This window comes from Ranitomeya variabilis, chromosome 3 (assembly GCF_051348905.1).
Source record: "Ranitomeya variabilis isolate aRanVar5 chromosome 3, aRanVar5.hap1, whole genome shotgun sequence".
NCBI classification, from domain to species: Eukaryota; Metazoa; Chordata; class Amphibia; order Anura; family Dendrobatidae; genus Ranitomeya; species Ranitomeya variabilis.
In genome coordinates, this window is record NC_135234.1 from 735,071,969 (window position 1) to 735,088,770 (window position 16,802).

Here is a 16,802-nt window from a genome sequence, read left to right on the forward strand (position 1 = left end):
AGCTGCGGGAAGTTTGTCCTCTGCCACCCCTGCTCCGACCTTATCCTGTCTCCCACTTCCAGACAAGTTTGCTGGTGACAGTAAGCTCTGTCGGGGATTCGTGATCCAGTGCACCATACATCTAGAGCTTCTGGCTGCACGTTTTCCTACGGAACGGGCGAAAGTGGGATTTATCATATCCCTTCTGTCGGGCAGGGCGTTGGAGTGGGCAACGCCACTGTGGGAGCGTGATGATCATGTGGTACAGAGTGCTTCTCGCTTCCTGGACTCTCTGAGACAGGTCATTTTGGGACATCGTGTTACCCACGATACAGCGCTCTAGCTGCTGGCATTAACACAGGGTTCATCCATGGTCAGCCAATTTGCCGTCCACTTCCGGACTCTGGCATCAGAGCTGGAGTGGCCGGATAAAGTCCTTATCCCTGTGTACTGGAAGGGACTGGCTGACCATGTAAAGGACGCCTTGGCCACCAGGGAGATTCCCGCCACACTGGAGGACCTCATAGCTATTTCTACCCGCATCGACCACAATTTTAACGAGCGGAGGTTGGAGCGGACCCAGTGTAGGCAGAGGTTCCGGTTGGCTCCTACCTTTGCCAGTCCTCTGGAATCTAATATTCAGACGTCGCACTCCCATGTGGCCATGGAGGTTTCTCGAGCGGGACCTTAGTCCCGGGCCGCTCGAATACCCTTGATCTGTAATAACTGCCAGCAGATGGGACATTATGCCAATAAATGTCCTCAGCGGTGGGGAAACGATTGCGTCTAGTAACCATAGGAGGAGGTTCACTAGACACAGCAGTATTTTCCTCCAAGCTGTCCTTTAAGGAGACAATCACTTTGTGCTCTTCCACTCTTACAGTCGAGCTTTGTGTGGACTCTGGGGCGGAAGGGAATTTTATTTCCTCTGCCTTCGCCCAACACCACGCTATACCCCTGGTGATGCTCACCAGGCCAGTGACTGTTCGAGTGGTAAATTGGTCAACACTGCCCACACAAATTACAAATCAGACCATCCCTTTCACGTTATCTATGTCTCCTTCCCATCAGGAGATTATCTCCCTGCTTGTCATTCCCGAGTGAAAAGATGAGATACTACTAGGGATTAGGGTTGAGCGACTTTTCATTTTTTGAGATCGAGTCGGGTTTCACGAAACCCGACTTTCTCAAGAGTCGGGTCGAGTGAAATTGGCCGATCTTATTGAAAAGTCGGGGATCGGCCAAAACACGAAACCCAATGCAAGTCAATGGGGAAGCATACTTTTTTAATATTTGCTTCAGCGCGATATATGTGAAAAGCCGGTAATTCAATTGCCGGCTTTTCATTTCTCCTGCTTAAACCCGACATGATATGAGACATGGTTTACATATAGTAAACCATGTCATATCCCCCTTTTTTTTTGCATATTCCACACTACTAATGTTAGTAGTGTGTATGTGCAAAATTTCGGCGCTGTAGCTATTAAATTTAAGGGTTAAATCGTGGAAAAAATTGGCGAGGGCTCCCACGCAATGTTCTCCGCCAGAGTGGTAAAGCCAGTGACTGAGGGCAGATATTAATAGCCTAGAGAGGGTCCATGGTTATTAGCCCCCCCTGGCTACAAACATCTGCCCCCAGCCACCCCAGAAAAGGCACATCTGGAAGATGCGCCTATTCTGGCACTTGGCCACTCTCTTCCCACTCCCGTGTAGCGGTGGGATATGGGGTAATGAAGGGTTAATGCCACCTTGTTATTGTAAGGTGACATTAAGCCAGATTAATAATGGAGAGGTGTCAATTATGACACCTATCCATTATTAATCCAATTGTATGAAAGGGTTAAAAAACCACACACACGATTAAAAAGTATTTTAATGAAATAAACACACAGGTTGTTTTAATATTTTATTGCTCTCTCAATCCACCTGAAGACCCTCGCTTGGCAAAATAATAAACAAACAATATACATACCCTCCGATGAACTGTCAAGTCCCACGAGGTAAATTCATCTGAAGGGGTTAAAATATTTTACAGGCAGGAGCTCTGCTATAATGCAGCTGTGCTCGTGCCTGTAAACCCCGGAGAATGAAGGAAATGTAGGTCAATGACCTATAGTTACCTTCAGTCACGGTGATGCACCCCCTGCTGGATGTCCTCATATGACCTGGAGCGTGGGAAAAAGTTCCCAGGCTGCAGTTCATGAGGACATCCAGCAGGGGGCGCATCACCGCGACTGAAGGTAACTATAGGTCATTGACCTACATTTCCTTCATTCTCCGGGGTTTACAGGCACGAGCACAGCTGCATTATAGCAGAGCTCCTGCCTGTAAAATATTTTAACCCCTTCAGATGGATTTACCTCGTGGGACTTGACAGTTCATCGGAGGGTATGTATATTGTTTGTTTATTATTTTGCCAAGCGAGGGTCTTCAGGTGGATTGAGAGAGCAATAAAATATTAAAACAACCTGTGTGTTTATTTCATTAAAATACTTTTTAATCATGTGTGTGTGGTTTTTTTTAACCCTTTCATACAATTGGATTAATAATGGATAGGTGTCATAATTGACACCTCTCCATTATTAATCTGGCTTAATGTCACCTTACAATAGCAAGGTGGCATTAACCCTTCATTACCCCATATCCCACCGCTACACGGGAGTGGGAAGAGAGTGGCCAAGTGCCAGAATAGGCGCATCTTCCAGATGTGCCTTTTCTGGGGTGGCTGGGGGCAGATGTTTGTAGCCAGGGGGGGCCAATAACCATGGACCCTCTCTAGGCTATTAATATCTGCTCTCAGTCACTGGCTTTACCACTCTGGCGGAGAAAATTGCGCGGGAGCCCACGCCAATTTTTTCCGCGATTTAACCCTTAAATTTAATAGCTACAGCGCCGAAATTTTGCACATACACACTACTAACATTAGTAGTGTGGAATATGCAAAAAAAAGGGGAATATGACATGGTTTACTGTATGTAAACCATGTCTCATATCATGTCGGGTTTAGGCAGGAGAAATGAAAAGCCGGCAATTGAATTACCGGCTTTTCACATATATCGCGCTGAAGTAAATATAAATATATATATATATATATTTGTGTCTCAATGACATATATATATATATAAAAAACGAAACCCGACTTTGGAGCTAAGATCGCCGACGGCCGACCCGATCCCACAGTGAGATCGGGTTGGGTTTCACGAAACCCGACTTTCCCAAAAGTCGGCGACTTTTGAAATTGGCCGATCTGTTTCGCTCAACCCTACTAGGGATACCCTGGTTACGTTTCCACTCCCCTCATATAGAGTGGTCCTCAGGGAAAATTTTGGGTTGGAGTGAATCTTGTAAGGGCAGATGTATGAAGGAGCACATTCAGGTTGCCACTACAGAGGAACCCGCAGATCTTACTTCTCTCCAAATGTTATTGGTCCTATGCGGACATGTTCTCCAAGAAGGCTGTGGAGACCTTTCCGCCTCACCGTCCCTATGACTGTCCTATTGATCTCTTGCCTGGAGCAGAGCCTCCCCTGGGTCGGGGTCCCAGAGAGGGAGGCTATGACTCAATATATTCAGGAGAATTTGGCTAGAGGGTTCATTAGGAAGTCAGTGTCACCTGCTGGGGGGGTTCTTTTTCGTGCAGAAGAAGAACGGAGAACTTCGTCCATGCATAGATTACAGGGGTCTTAGCGCCATCACCGTTAAGAATAAGTACCTGTTGCCCCTGATTTCTGAGCTCTCTGATAGGCTACGGGGAGCAAGGGTATTCACCAAATTAGATCTGCGGGGTGCTTACAACCTGATTCGCATCTGTGAGGGGGACAAATTGAAGACGGCATTTAACACCAGGGATGGGCATTGTGAATATCTGGTGATGCCCTTCGGGCTCTGTAATGCCCCAGCAGTCTTCCAAGACTTTGTAAATGATGTCTTCCGGGATATGCTGTCCACTTCGGTCATAGTCTATCTGGATGATATACTCATCTACTCTCCAGATATTGACTCTCACCGGAGAGATGTTTGCAAAGTCTTCGACCTCTTACGGGCAAACTTCCTCTACACTGAGTTGGAGAAATGTGTGTTTGAGCAGGAGTCCTTGTCTTTCCTTGGTTATATCATCTCCGCCCAAGAGTTGGCTATGGATCCTGCCAAACTACAGGCTGTGATGGACTGGCAAGAACCCCACTCTCTCAAAGCGGTGCAGCGCTTTATGGGGTTCATTAACTACTATTGCCAGTTCATTCCGCATTTCTCAACTTTAGTAGCTCCCTTGGTAACCCTCACCAAGAAGGGAGCAAATCCCAAATTGTGGTCGGAGGAGGTCTCCAAGGCCTTTCTCTCAATAAAATCTCATTTTGCTAGCGCTCCCATTCTACATCGCCCCGATGTTGATAAGCGGTTTATAATGGAGGTGGATGCCTCATCCGTTGGTGCTGGAGCAGTCCTCTTCCAAAAGGATGCTCAAGGTCGGAAGCATCCTTGCTTCTTCTTTTCCAAGACCTTCACACCAGCAGAGAGGAATTATTCCATCGGGGACAGGGAGTTGCTTGCCATGAAATTGGCTTTCTCTGAGTGGAGATATCTTCTGGAGGGGGCTCGCTTTCCCTTCCAAGTTTTTACTGACCACAAAAATTTAGTATACTCACAGACAGTCCAGTGGCTAAATTCTCGCCAGGCCAGATGGGCCCTGTTCTTCTCCCGGTTCCATTTCACTCTCCATTTTCTCTCTGGGGAGAAGAACATTCGTGCCGATGCTTTCTCTCGCTCCGTTGTGTCATCTGTGGAGGAGGAAGAGGAGCCTCAGCTTATTGTCCCCACTGAGAGCCTGAGAACTGTTGCCCAGGTCTCGCTAGAGTCTGTGCCCCCAGGCAAGACTTTTGTACCATCACATTTGCGACCGGAGGTTCTCTCTTGGGCTCATTCGTCTAGGGTGGGTGGACATTTTGGGACCAAGAGGACATCTGAACTGCTGGTGAGAATATACTGGTGGCTGCATATGGCTCGTGATGTCGGGGACTATATTCGGGCATGTGTCTCCTGTGCTAAGAATAAGTCTCCTCGACAATGGTCAGCTGGATTTCTTTACCGGTGGCAGACAGGCCCTGGGAGATGGTCGGGATGGATTTTGTGGTGGGCTTACCCAAGTCTCGTAGCTGCACCATCATTTGGGTAATCACCAACCATTTCTCGAAAATGGTGCACTTGGTGCCTCTTCCACGGCTACCTTCTGCACGGGCTTTGGCAGCATTGTTTGTAAAACATATTTTCCACCTACACGGTATGCCAGACAAGATTGTCAGTGATTAGGGTCCCCAGTTTGCGTCTCGGTTCTGGAGAGAGCTTTGTTGACTACTCAGTATCGAGTTGAATCTCTCTCCTGCATATCATCCCTTGACGAATGGGTTGGTAGAGAGGGACAACCAGACCTTGGACATTTTGTTTCAGCAAGGCAGGATGACTGGGCATACTTGCTACCGTGGGCAGAGTTTGCGCTAAACAATGCCGTAGCCGACTCCACTGGCCAGACCCCATTTCTCCTTAATTACGGTCAACATCCTCGGGTTCCTGTGCCCATGCCCGTGCCTTCCGCCAACTCCAGGGTGGCAGACTGGGCTGTGGAGGCACGGGACATTTGGGACTGTACTCACGATGCCATCCGGGCTTCCACGGAGCGAATGAGGTTCTCTGCCGATGCACACCGGCGCCCCACTCAGTCCTTTGCTCCTGGCGATTTAGTGTGGCTCTCCGCCCGTAACATCAGGCTGCGAGATGAGTCCACTAAGTTTACACCTCACTACTTGCGTCCCTTCAAGGTCCTCGAACAGGTTAACCCTGTGGTCTATCGTCTGGCCCTTCCTCCGCGCCTAGATATCACCGACACCTTTCATGTGTCCCTCTTGAAGCCCGTACACATGTCCCGGTTTTCTGAGTCATCTGCTGGGACATCGGGTTCGTCTACGGACGATTACGAGGTGAGCGCTATCCTAGGGTGCAAGGTGGTACGTGCAAAAAAAATTTATTTGGTGGATTAGAAGGGTTATGGTCCAGAGGACAGGTCCTGGGAGCCTGCTGAGCACATTCGAGCTCCGCAGCTCATTGCTGCCTTCAAGCATAGCAAGGCCCAAGGAGGGGGCCCTAGGAGGGGGGTAAATTTAGGTGTCGAGTTCCCACCGCTGTACAGGGGGAATCTCGAACCATGTCTGCTGCGGTTTCCCATTCTCCTCCAGCCGCAGTGGAGCCTGCTCAGTGGAGACGTCAGTCTCAGTGTCTGGCTCAGGCAGATAGTGTGTGCTTGGTTACTGCTGATCTTCCAGGCTCAGCCATTGTAACTAGCACTATTCTTCGGCAGGCAGATGCTCCTGGGTCTAAGTCCTGCTTTTCTTCTACTGAACATGCCCAAGGGTCGACCTTCCATTGGAAGTCTGGGGTCACACGCTTAGGTCCTGTAGCGGCTCCTATTGGACCACTAGGAAGGTCCTTGTCTGCTACAGCTATAAAAGGTTTGCATGGCCGCACGGCCGTGCGCTAGTATCAACCTATGTCATGAGCTTTGCTACTTTGTGGTCATGTCTGCATGTGGTCAGGGTTGGCTGAAACAAGCCCCTAGAATATTGGCACCTCCGGTGAGTTTTGTGTGTGTGAATTCAGGGCTGGTGTATAGCCACTAGAATTCCGGCTCCACCGGAGAGGAGTTGTTCGTGTGTTAGGCTGACTGCATGACCACTGTTTGCTTTTTGCTCTGTTAGGTAGCTGAGGTTAACAGGGCACAGTGTTTTCCTATCTTAGAGATTCTGTGAAGTAACAGAGTTCGCTTATACCGCCATATAGTGCCGCCAATTGCTAGCAGCAGGTTTTCTCCTGCACAGTGGACCCCGGGTTGCGAACGCACCTATTTTAACTCATATATATACTCGGTGCTTTCCACCAACCCTAACACTACCTGTCCATGGTTTTGTTTTTACAGAGCCCCTGATTTTCCATTTGTTAATCACAGATGGCACGTTGCTGACCGCCATTATCAATTCCTTGGATATCTTCTTCTATCCCTTTCCTGTTGTATACAGTTCAACTACCGTTTCCCATAGATCCATTTTCAATTCTTATGCTTTCCCCATGACTCACAATCTAGAAACGTCAGTGGCTGAATGAAAGATGCAAGAGTCTGTCTGGATCCCAGAAACTCACTCAGCTTTTATGCACACACACTGGTTAGAAGCAAATAGATCACTGGTGAGGATGTTACCTTTAGTAGCCATTCAAACCCATTTGTGTCAACTTCTGTGCATGTCATCAGGCCAAAATCACCAGGGTATGTGAACTTTTGATCAGGGTCATTTGGATGTTTTGGGTTGTCATTATGATTTAAAAAGAGAAAACACAGTAGTTTGACAATAAATGGCTTCATCCAACCACTAACCATGAGTGGAGAAAAAGTTTTGTGGTATCATTCTTATTCTCTGAACAAAGTCCAAGAAAGCAAAAATTCTGCCGCGGTATGTAAAATTTTGAGCACAGCTGTATATGCTGTAGCCATCTTCAAATAGAGCCTATAGAAAGTTCACCGTAAAGACTCTGTACTTTATCAGATATGTTAAAATATAACTTTTATTAGTTCATAAAAATTTGCACAAAAAGTGAAATGTATATCATATAGACAACACTTAAACAGTGAAGCCAGGGGGAAGTGCCCGACCCTGTTTTACTGCTGACTTACCCTACCCTGCCTTGTAGCGGAGATTGGCACCCTACACCTGAGGAAATGGCACCCCTGCTCCTCGGCAGCTCACCCTTCTGGCCCTAAAAGGCCCTAAATTATACAAAGGGGCAGAAATGCTATGTGCGCACGTAGACTGGTCCTCTGCGGATTTTTCCACAGCGGATTTGATAAATCTGCAGGGCAAAAACGCTGCGTTTTTGCTGCAGATTTATCGTGGATTTACCGCGGATTTTCTGCGGATTTTCTGCGGATTCCGCTGCGGTTTTACACCTGCGGTTTTCTATTATGGAGCAGGTGTAAAAACGCTGCGGAATGCACAGAAAGAAGTGACATGCTGCGGAATGTAAACCGCTGCATTTCCTCGCGTTTTTTTCCGCAGCATGGGCACAGCGTTTTCCATAGGTTTACATTGTAATGTAATCTCATGGGAAACTGCTGCGGAACCTCAGCTGCGGATCCGCTGCAGATCCGCAGCAAAATCCGCAGCGTGTGCACATACCCAAACAGATAACAGAAAACGGTTTAGGCAAGAACTCAGTGTAGCCGAGATACAACAGTGGATCCAATTCTCCCATCAAAATTAAGAGAACACTTGTGTCACATAGAGTAGAGGGCCAGCAGTAATAATGATATACAGGCACAAATCCATCTATTCAATGTCAGAAAAAAGGGGACTATTTATCCACTGTACTGTATATCCCTGCCTAACTGCGGAGGTTGGCACCCTATAGTAACGAAGCTGCCGTCCCCGCTTGTGGACAGCTGACCCTCTTGGCCCTATTGATTTGAAGGATAAGCTTAATTACACAGTCCCAAAATCATTATTCCAACAAAATGTGATTAGTGTCCCAACATTAGATTGAAAATATTATCTATTTATCCTCTACAGCCCATGGAGAAGCAAATCATAGTCATTGGGAATAGCCACAAAAATTACCTTAGCACTTTCCCCTCTCAAAGGTTCACCAGGAGTGAAATAATGGTAATATCATGGAAGAGTACTACTTAGCTAACAGTTGTCCATCCATAGTACTGGATCACATGATGTCCTTGAGGTCCAGGGCACAAAAGGTCCGATCCCTTCTGATTTTCGATCTGTGATTATATCAAATTTTAAATACTGACATCACAAATGTAATCCTCTAAGGTGATATGTAGACCTTATCCCCCATGGGATACACTTGTTAAAGGGTTCATTATCATTTAATCTGCTATAAATATCACATTTTACTATTATTACAGTCCGACATGACCATTTGACATATGGGTCATGCCATACATATCTCTTTACTGCCGAGTTCCTTTTCTAATGCATGATTTGCTACTAATGCAGAATATCTCTCTCTCTACTGCTGAACTACGGTACTTGTCCACTGCATGAAGAGTTACTAATGTTTCAGGCACTGAGCACTTTTTATTGGAATAATGATTTTTGGACTGTGTAATTACGCTTATCCCTTAAATCAATAGGGCCAAGAGGGTCAGCCATCGACGAGTGGGGGCGACCGCTTCGTTACTATAGGGTGCCAACCTTCGCAGTTAGGCAGGGATGATGTAGTGGATAAATAGACCATTTTTTCCTGATATCGAACACATAGATTTTTTGCCTATATATCATTATTACTGCTGACCCTCTACTCTATGTGACACAAGTTCTCTTAATTTTGTGTTGTGGCACAGAGAGAGCAATCTTACTGTATGGGGGCACAGAGGGAGCATTTACTGTATGGAACCACAGAGAGGTCACTCTTAGTCTATGGAGGCACAGAGCGGATACTCTTAGTGTATGGAGGCACTGAGAAGATACTCTAACCATATGGAGACACAGAGAGGGAAATCTTGGAAATCTTACTGTATTGAGGCAGAGAGAGGAAACTTACTGTATGGAGCCACAGAGAGGGCATTTACTGTATGGAGGCACAGAGAGTTCAATCTTACTATATTTTGGCACAGAGGAGGCACTCTTTTTGTATGGAGGCACAGAGAAGGCAATCTTACTGTATGAGGCACAGAGGGGACACTTATTGTATGGAGCCACAGAGAGGGCACGCTTACTGTATGGATGCACAGAGAGGGCAATTTTACTGTATGGAGGCACAGAGAGAGAACTTTTACTGTATGGAGTCACAGAGAGGGCAATCTTACTGTATAGAGGTGTAACACCCTAGGTTCCTGGTTGTTACAGTGGCATTGTTTTCCTTATGGGGAGAGTGATGTCATGCTTGGAAGTGAGGAAGGATCCCTTTTATCAGGTATTTAGGACATACAACCCTGTTCTGACTCCAGGCCAGAAGGGGGAGCTCTGTACCCAGTTTCAGGGGAGTTTCCCTAGATATAGATATATATTCTGGTCTGGAGGAGGAGTTAATGAGTTGTGCCAGACAGCAGTCTGGGGGAGTCTGTGAGAGGAGAGTATAGAGTGAAGAAGGGGAGCTAGGGCCGTGCAGCCACGTGAGTCGCTGCAGCTCCTGGGAAGAGCAAAGAGAAAGCAGAGCAGTCTGTAGAGAGACTGAGAGGGGAAGTGAAGCGCAGGAGAAAGAAAGGAGCTGGTAGAGAGCTGTGAGTGTGCTCCCTCCAGGCTGAAGCGCAGATACCGGTAGCTGGAAGACCGCGGTTGTGCAGTACTGTACGTCTCACAGCAGAAACCGGTGGGACAGCTGGACTCCAAGTCACCTGTCCACCTTTACACCTGATGACACAGTGGCACAGAGAGCCCGGGTCATGATAGAGATCCTGTAAAAGGGCTCGAGCCACCTGTCATACGGGTTAGTGTCCTACCTGCAAGGAGGACAGAGAGAAAACGTGAGGACCTTGTGAGAGGCCTAAGGTAGCAAGGGACTACACCACAGCCCTAGAGCCCCATACCATCCCAGCTGCCATAACATCACCCCAGTGGACCGCTTTAAGCAGCGTCAGTCATCCCTGACCGAATACCACAGGTGGCGTCACGAACAAACTTTATTCAAATAACCCCTTTAAAGACCTTTCCTTTTAACATGGGTGCCCAGGGCCACGGACTGGGGTGCCGCTGCCATGACACATTTCTTTAAGTACCAGACCTGGTACCGAGTACCCCACGGCCTTGGCGGGCGTTCCAGAGGCACAGAGGTGGGCACTCTTACTGTATGGAGTCACCTGGTGGCACTTACTTTATGGTGGCACAGAAGGGACACTCTTAATGTATGGAGCCACAAAAGGGTACTCTTACTGTATGGAAGCACAGACAGGGAAATCTTACTGTATGGGGGCACAGAGCAGACACTTAATGTATGGAGCCACAGAGAGGGCACTCTTACTGTATGGAGGTACGGGGAGGGCAGTCTTACTGTATAGTGGCACAGAGGGTACACTTAATGTATCGAGGTACAGAGAGGGTAATCTTACTGTATTGAGGCACAGAGAAGACACTTACTGTATGGAGGCCGAGAGAGGGCAATTTAACTGCATGGAGGCAATCTTACTGTATGGAGGCAGTGAGGAGGAACAATTACTGTATGAAGGCACAGAGGAGGCACTCTGACTGTACTGTATGGAGGCACAGAGGGGGCATTCTTACTGTATGGGGGACCTGAGGAAGAACAGTTACTGTATGGAGGCACAGAGGAGGAACTCTTACTTTATGGAGGCACAGAGGGGACACTCTTACTGTTCGAAGGTAGATAGAGGGCACACTTACTGTACAGAGGCACAAAGGGGAAAAAGTAACTGCATCGTGTTGACGCCCCTACAGTTCAAGATGTCATTTGCCCAGAGATCCTTACATGCAGTCAGTGCTACTTATTTTTTTTTATATTTTTATTTTGTTGTGTACCTACGACTTTGGCACTCAAGGCATCTACCCATATGCCCCCTCCCATGCAAAGTCACTGGGACTATGAATTTTTTGTTTTCTTCTATAGAACTTTGACACCATGTATTTTGTTTTTCTACTGCCAACAGCATAATTTGTGACATGGATGGTCATTCACATGTTCTGTACGGACTGGAGGTTAGCCATCAAGATCCTTTTCTCTGGTGGGGAAGTCGGGACATGTTTATGTTAGTATAATATTCCGATCCTTGTGGCCCCTAACACATTTCTTGGTTGGGGCACCATCACTGATGTTGGTATTGAGCCCTAGACTTCCACTGAGACCTTAAATATCTCATTAGTTTCTATAATAACCATGTAGTTGACGTTCATATCATCACAGATTCTTTTATTTCTTTAAGTCGTATGTTTTCTAAACATATTCTAATGGAGATAGGTGTGGAGTTTGGAGACAATTTCATTTGATTTTAGAAATAGATGTGCCCGGAATAAATGCTAAGCTCATTCTGAGACCCAAGCGAAGGAATATGAGACTATTCTTCTTGTACAGTCATCACACTAGAAACGTACATAGTTATTAGCATATTATGCAAAAAAAAAGCCATCGAGACGGCTCCATGTGCGGTGTAAAACTGCGGCACTGCTTAAATAAGGAAGTATCATTCATACAGAGGGACAATGTTGTAACATTCTGCATAATGCAGCCACACATTTCTATCATGGAGACAAGCAGAGACGCTTCTCCAGGCGATTTATGACTTTCTGACTTTTCAGCATTACATTGGGAAGATGCGCTAGTACTTTTCCAGGTCTAATGAATAATTAAAGGGGCTGTCCAAGATTTTTTTTTTAAATGGCCAAAAGGCAGAAAATGCATTCAAATTATAAAATAACTTATACTCACCTGGTAAATCCACCGCAATTCCAACTCTGCCGCAACGGTCGTCCCAGCAGTGTTTGTGAAATGTTCTAGAGTAGTTATGTGCTAATCCGTTGCACATAATTACATGATTGCTGCAGCCAATCACTGTCCTTAGGATGGATAATAGCATAGCGATCTCATGACAGCTGGGACCTATGACTGGCTGCAGCGTACCCAAGCGCATGTCATCACTGTAGTACAGTTCACAGAGCTTGATAGGCATTGGTGTGGTAAGGAATTTATCAAATTATTTTATTATTGTGATATATTTGTTGCTTTGTGGTCATTTTTTATATTCTTGAATAACCTTTTAAAATATTTAATTATCAGGTAATTTTTATTTTCTGCACTTTTGCTTTTTTTTCCCCATTTCCTTCCTAAGCCATAACTTTTTTATCTTTTTATCAACACAGCCATAAAATGTCTTGTTTTGTATTATTATTATTATTATTATTATTGTTAATTATTATTATATAAAAATAAAGATTATTATTATTATTATTGTGTGGGGTGAAAGGTAGCTTTGAATCTCACCATTCATTTTAACATTCAATATACTGGACAACATACAAAAAATGCCAAGTGTGTGAAATTATGAAAACAATGCAATTCTTCCATGTTTTTGGGGGTATGTTCATGTGGCCAGGGCTGTATTGCCACTAGGCACTTGAGGGCGCGTGCCTAGGGCGGGGACCATGCAGGGGGCGGCACCTGAGCAAGGTTTGTTTTTTTTATTTGTTTTTTTTTTTTTTTAATAAGTCCTGGGTCACCGACCGCCCCCCCGCCCGCCCAGCCCGGCACAGCCCCCCTCCCAGCCCAGCCCATCCTAGCCCCTCTCCCCCGGCCGCCCGCCTGCCTCCCACCCACCCTCCTTGAAGACGATACTCACACTGCTCCAGTGATGCCTGGTCTCGGCGTCTGGAGCTAGTCCTGAATGAGCGGTCACGTGGTACCGCTCATTAAGGTCATGAATATGTGCATATTCATGACCTTAATGAGCGGTGTCACATGACCGCTCACGCAAGGAGAAGGTGCTGCGCCGGGCGTCGGGACAGAGCCAGAGGAATGTCAGTACGGCGAGGGACAGGTGAGTATGAAGGACGGGGGGATGAAGGGGGACATAAGCCGGCGCAACATGCAAGATGGGAGCGGGGGGGGGAGTGGAGAGATAAGCCATGAATACAGGGGGATATGAGCCATGCATACAGGGGGAGATATGAGCCATGCATACAGGGGGGGGATATGAGCCATGCATACAGGGGGGAGAATATGAGCCATGCATACAGGGGGGCGATATGAGCCATGCATACTGGAGGGAATATGAGCCATGCATACAGGGGGGAGTATGAGCCATGCATACAGGGGGGGAATTTGAGCCATGCATACAGGAGGGGGAATATGAGCCATGCATACAGGAGGGGGGATATGAGCCATGCATATGGGATGGGAGGGAGATGAGCCATGCATACAGGAGGGGAGGTCATTATACAGCATTGAGCATCATGTGGAATCATACAGTATGGAGAACTGTGTGTGGCCATTATACAGTATTGAGCATCATGTGTGGCCATTATACAGTATGGAGCATCATGTGTGGCCGTTATACAGTATGGAGCATCATGTGTGGCCAATGGCCATTATATAGTATGTAGCATCATGTGTGGCCATTGTACAGTATGGAGCATCATGTGTGGCCAATGGCCATTATACAGTATGGAGCATCATGTGCGGCCGTTATACAGTATGGAGCATCATGTGTGGCCATTATACAGTATTGAGCATCATGTGGGATCATTATACAGTATGGAGAACTGTGTGTGGCCGTTATACAGTATGGAGCACTATGTGTGGCCATTATACAGTATGGAGCACTGTGTGGCCATTATACAGTATGGAGCATCATGTGTGGCCATTATACAGTATGGAGCACTCTGTGGCCATATTTTTTTGTTTATAATTATTGTATGTAAAACAGTGTGATCAGCAATGCTAAATGGCTGTGGTTGGGACGTGGATATGGGTGTGACTAGTTGTGAAGTGGGTGTGGTCAGAGGCGTGGCCTAAAAATTGCAAACTTTATACCTCCTTCCCTTCTTCAAAAGTTGGGAGGTATGGTACCGCATTTGCCAGATCATGGCAAAGTACCGCAAATCCCATAGGGAATGAATGTGGCCGAATGCAGTGTTGCCGTAAGTGATCCGTTACGCGGCAGATGCAGAAAAACTGCCTGATCTGCTGCAAAAGGCGACTTTCACATCAGCGATTCTTGCCAAAGTCACTGCCGATAATGTCATACTTATCAAAGGGGGAGGCAGCACTAAAAGTGCCTAGGGCAGCAGAAACTCCAAATATGGCCCTGCATGCGGCATTCATTCTGTGGCAAAAATTACTTTGAAACATGATCCTCTAGGTCAATATGATTATGGCAATACCAAATTATTTTTTTTATTTTGGTAGTGAAAAAAAAATGAAATCCAGAAGTTTGTAAGAAAAAAAATTTTGGTTTGTGTCGACATTTTTCGAGACCAGTAACTTTTTTATTTTTCTATCGACTGAGGGCTTGATTGGTGCATGATGAGCTGACGGTTTTAGTGATGCCAGATTGGGGTAGATGAGCATTTTCATAACTTTTTATTGCACTATTTAATGGAGGAGGGGTAATAAAAACAACAAAATTGAACTTTTTTGGTTATTTTTTTTTGTTTACAGGATAATTTTACAATTTGAAAAGTTGAAAATTTATGGACACAATAATATCAAATATGTTTCATTTTTTGCAGCATTTTTAATCCATTCAGATAAATGGGGAAAAAAATGTAAGTACACACCCATAAAAGAAGCATGTAAAAACATGAAAAAAGCACATATTTTACACTGTGTTTTTCCTGCTAACACTCTGGTTTTGGTGCAGAACAAGCTGCATGCAAATACTCAACATGTGTACATAGTCTCGGTGGCCATAGCGGCCCATCAAGGCCAAGTTTACATATTTTCACCACTGTTTCACTATATTGGTGACCACAAGTCAATAATTATCCCAAAAAGTTTTTGGTACTAAAATGAATAATTTTATAGTTGTCGCTTTAAAATAAATGCTTAAAAAGTTATTATGACAACAGTAGAAAAAGGTGCTGATTCAATTATAAACAGGGATCATTATGCCATGGGGAAAAAACTAATTGTGCATGACGTCCCTCGCCCCGAAGAAGCACAGCAAAACGCGCGTCGGGGCGAGGTACGCCAGGGGATTAACATACGGCCATTCAGGTAGCATACCTTATTGCTTGATCTAGTGTTATATAGTAATTGATATTGATGATACTTGGATTAAAAGGGAGAACTTCGATCCCAATACCATACATATTATTATTCCATGACTATTATCACAGGCTTAACGCAATAGGGAGACATTTAAGGTTGCACTGAGGATTGGACATTTACCTTTAGTGTAGGCACACATGTTTTTGTAGCCTTTTTGGATTGAATTTCTTTGTGTATTGACTGGATCACATCATTGTGTTTTAAACTTCTAGTTGTTTGGCCGTCATGCACAATTCGTTTTTTCCCCATGGCATAATGATCCCTGTTTACTATTTAATCCAGCACCTTTTTCTACTGTTGTCATAATAATTTTTTAAGTGTTTATTTTAAAGCTACAACAATAAAATTATTCATTTTAGTACCCAAAAATTTTTGGGATCATTATTGACTTGTGGTCACCAATATAGTGAATCATTGTTTATTTAATGGTACATTTACCCAATGATACATATGGGTTCAATATATAGGGCATCCTATACGTGACTAAAATATTTTCACAACTGTGGTAAAAATGAAAGTTCTGCGATTGGTTGCAATGGGTAAAAAATCCCTTTTTTGAACAGTTTTGATAAATCTGCCCCATTGTGTTATGCCTTGTTGAAGACCTGAGAGGGAAATGCATGATACACCTTTAACCCATACTTTTTAACTCTACTTCTCATGAGGTTAAGGATATAGGAAGACATTCATAACTCCAAAGGGAATTAGCAAATCCCCCAAACAGGGAGAATTTTCAACTGTACTGGATGCAGAAATAGTTGAAAGATATGGCAGAGCTGAGAGCCAGTGGCTCCCTGCTCCACCATTAAATCCGGTAAGCCACATGTAGTACTATGCCTGCAGCCTGCTGAATATCATCAGTGCTAGAGGACATCAAGCAGCACGATAACATGACTTCATCAAGCAGCCTGTGCCAAACCAGAGACTGCAAGGAAGAAGAAACTAAGGACAGCTTGCTGTTTGAGTTGAGTTTGAATTTATGTAGTTTATTTGGATGTTCTCCCGACAGAGTCAGACTTCAATGATCAAGCGGAGTCCAAAACTTGAACATTTTG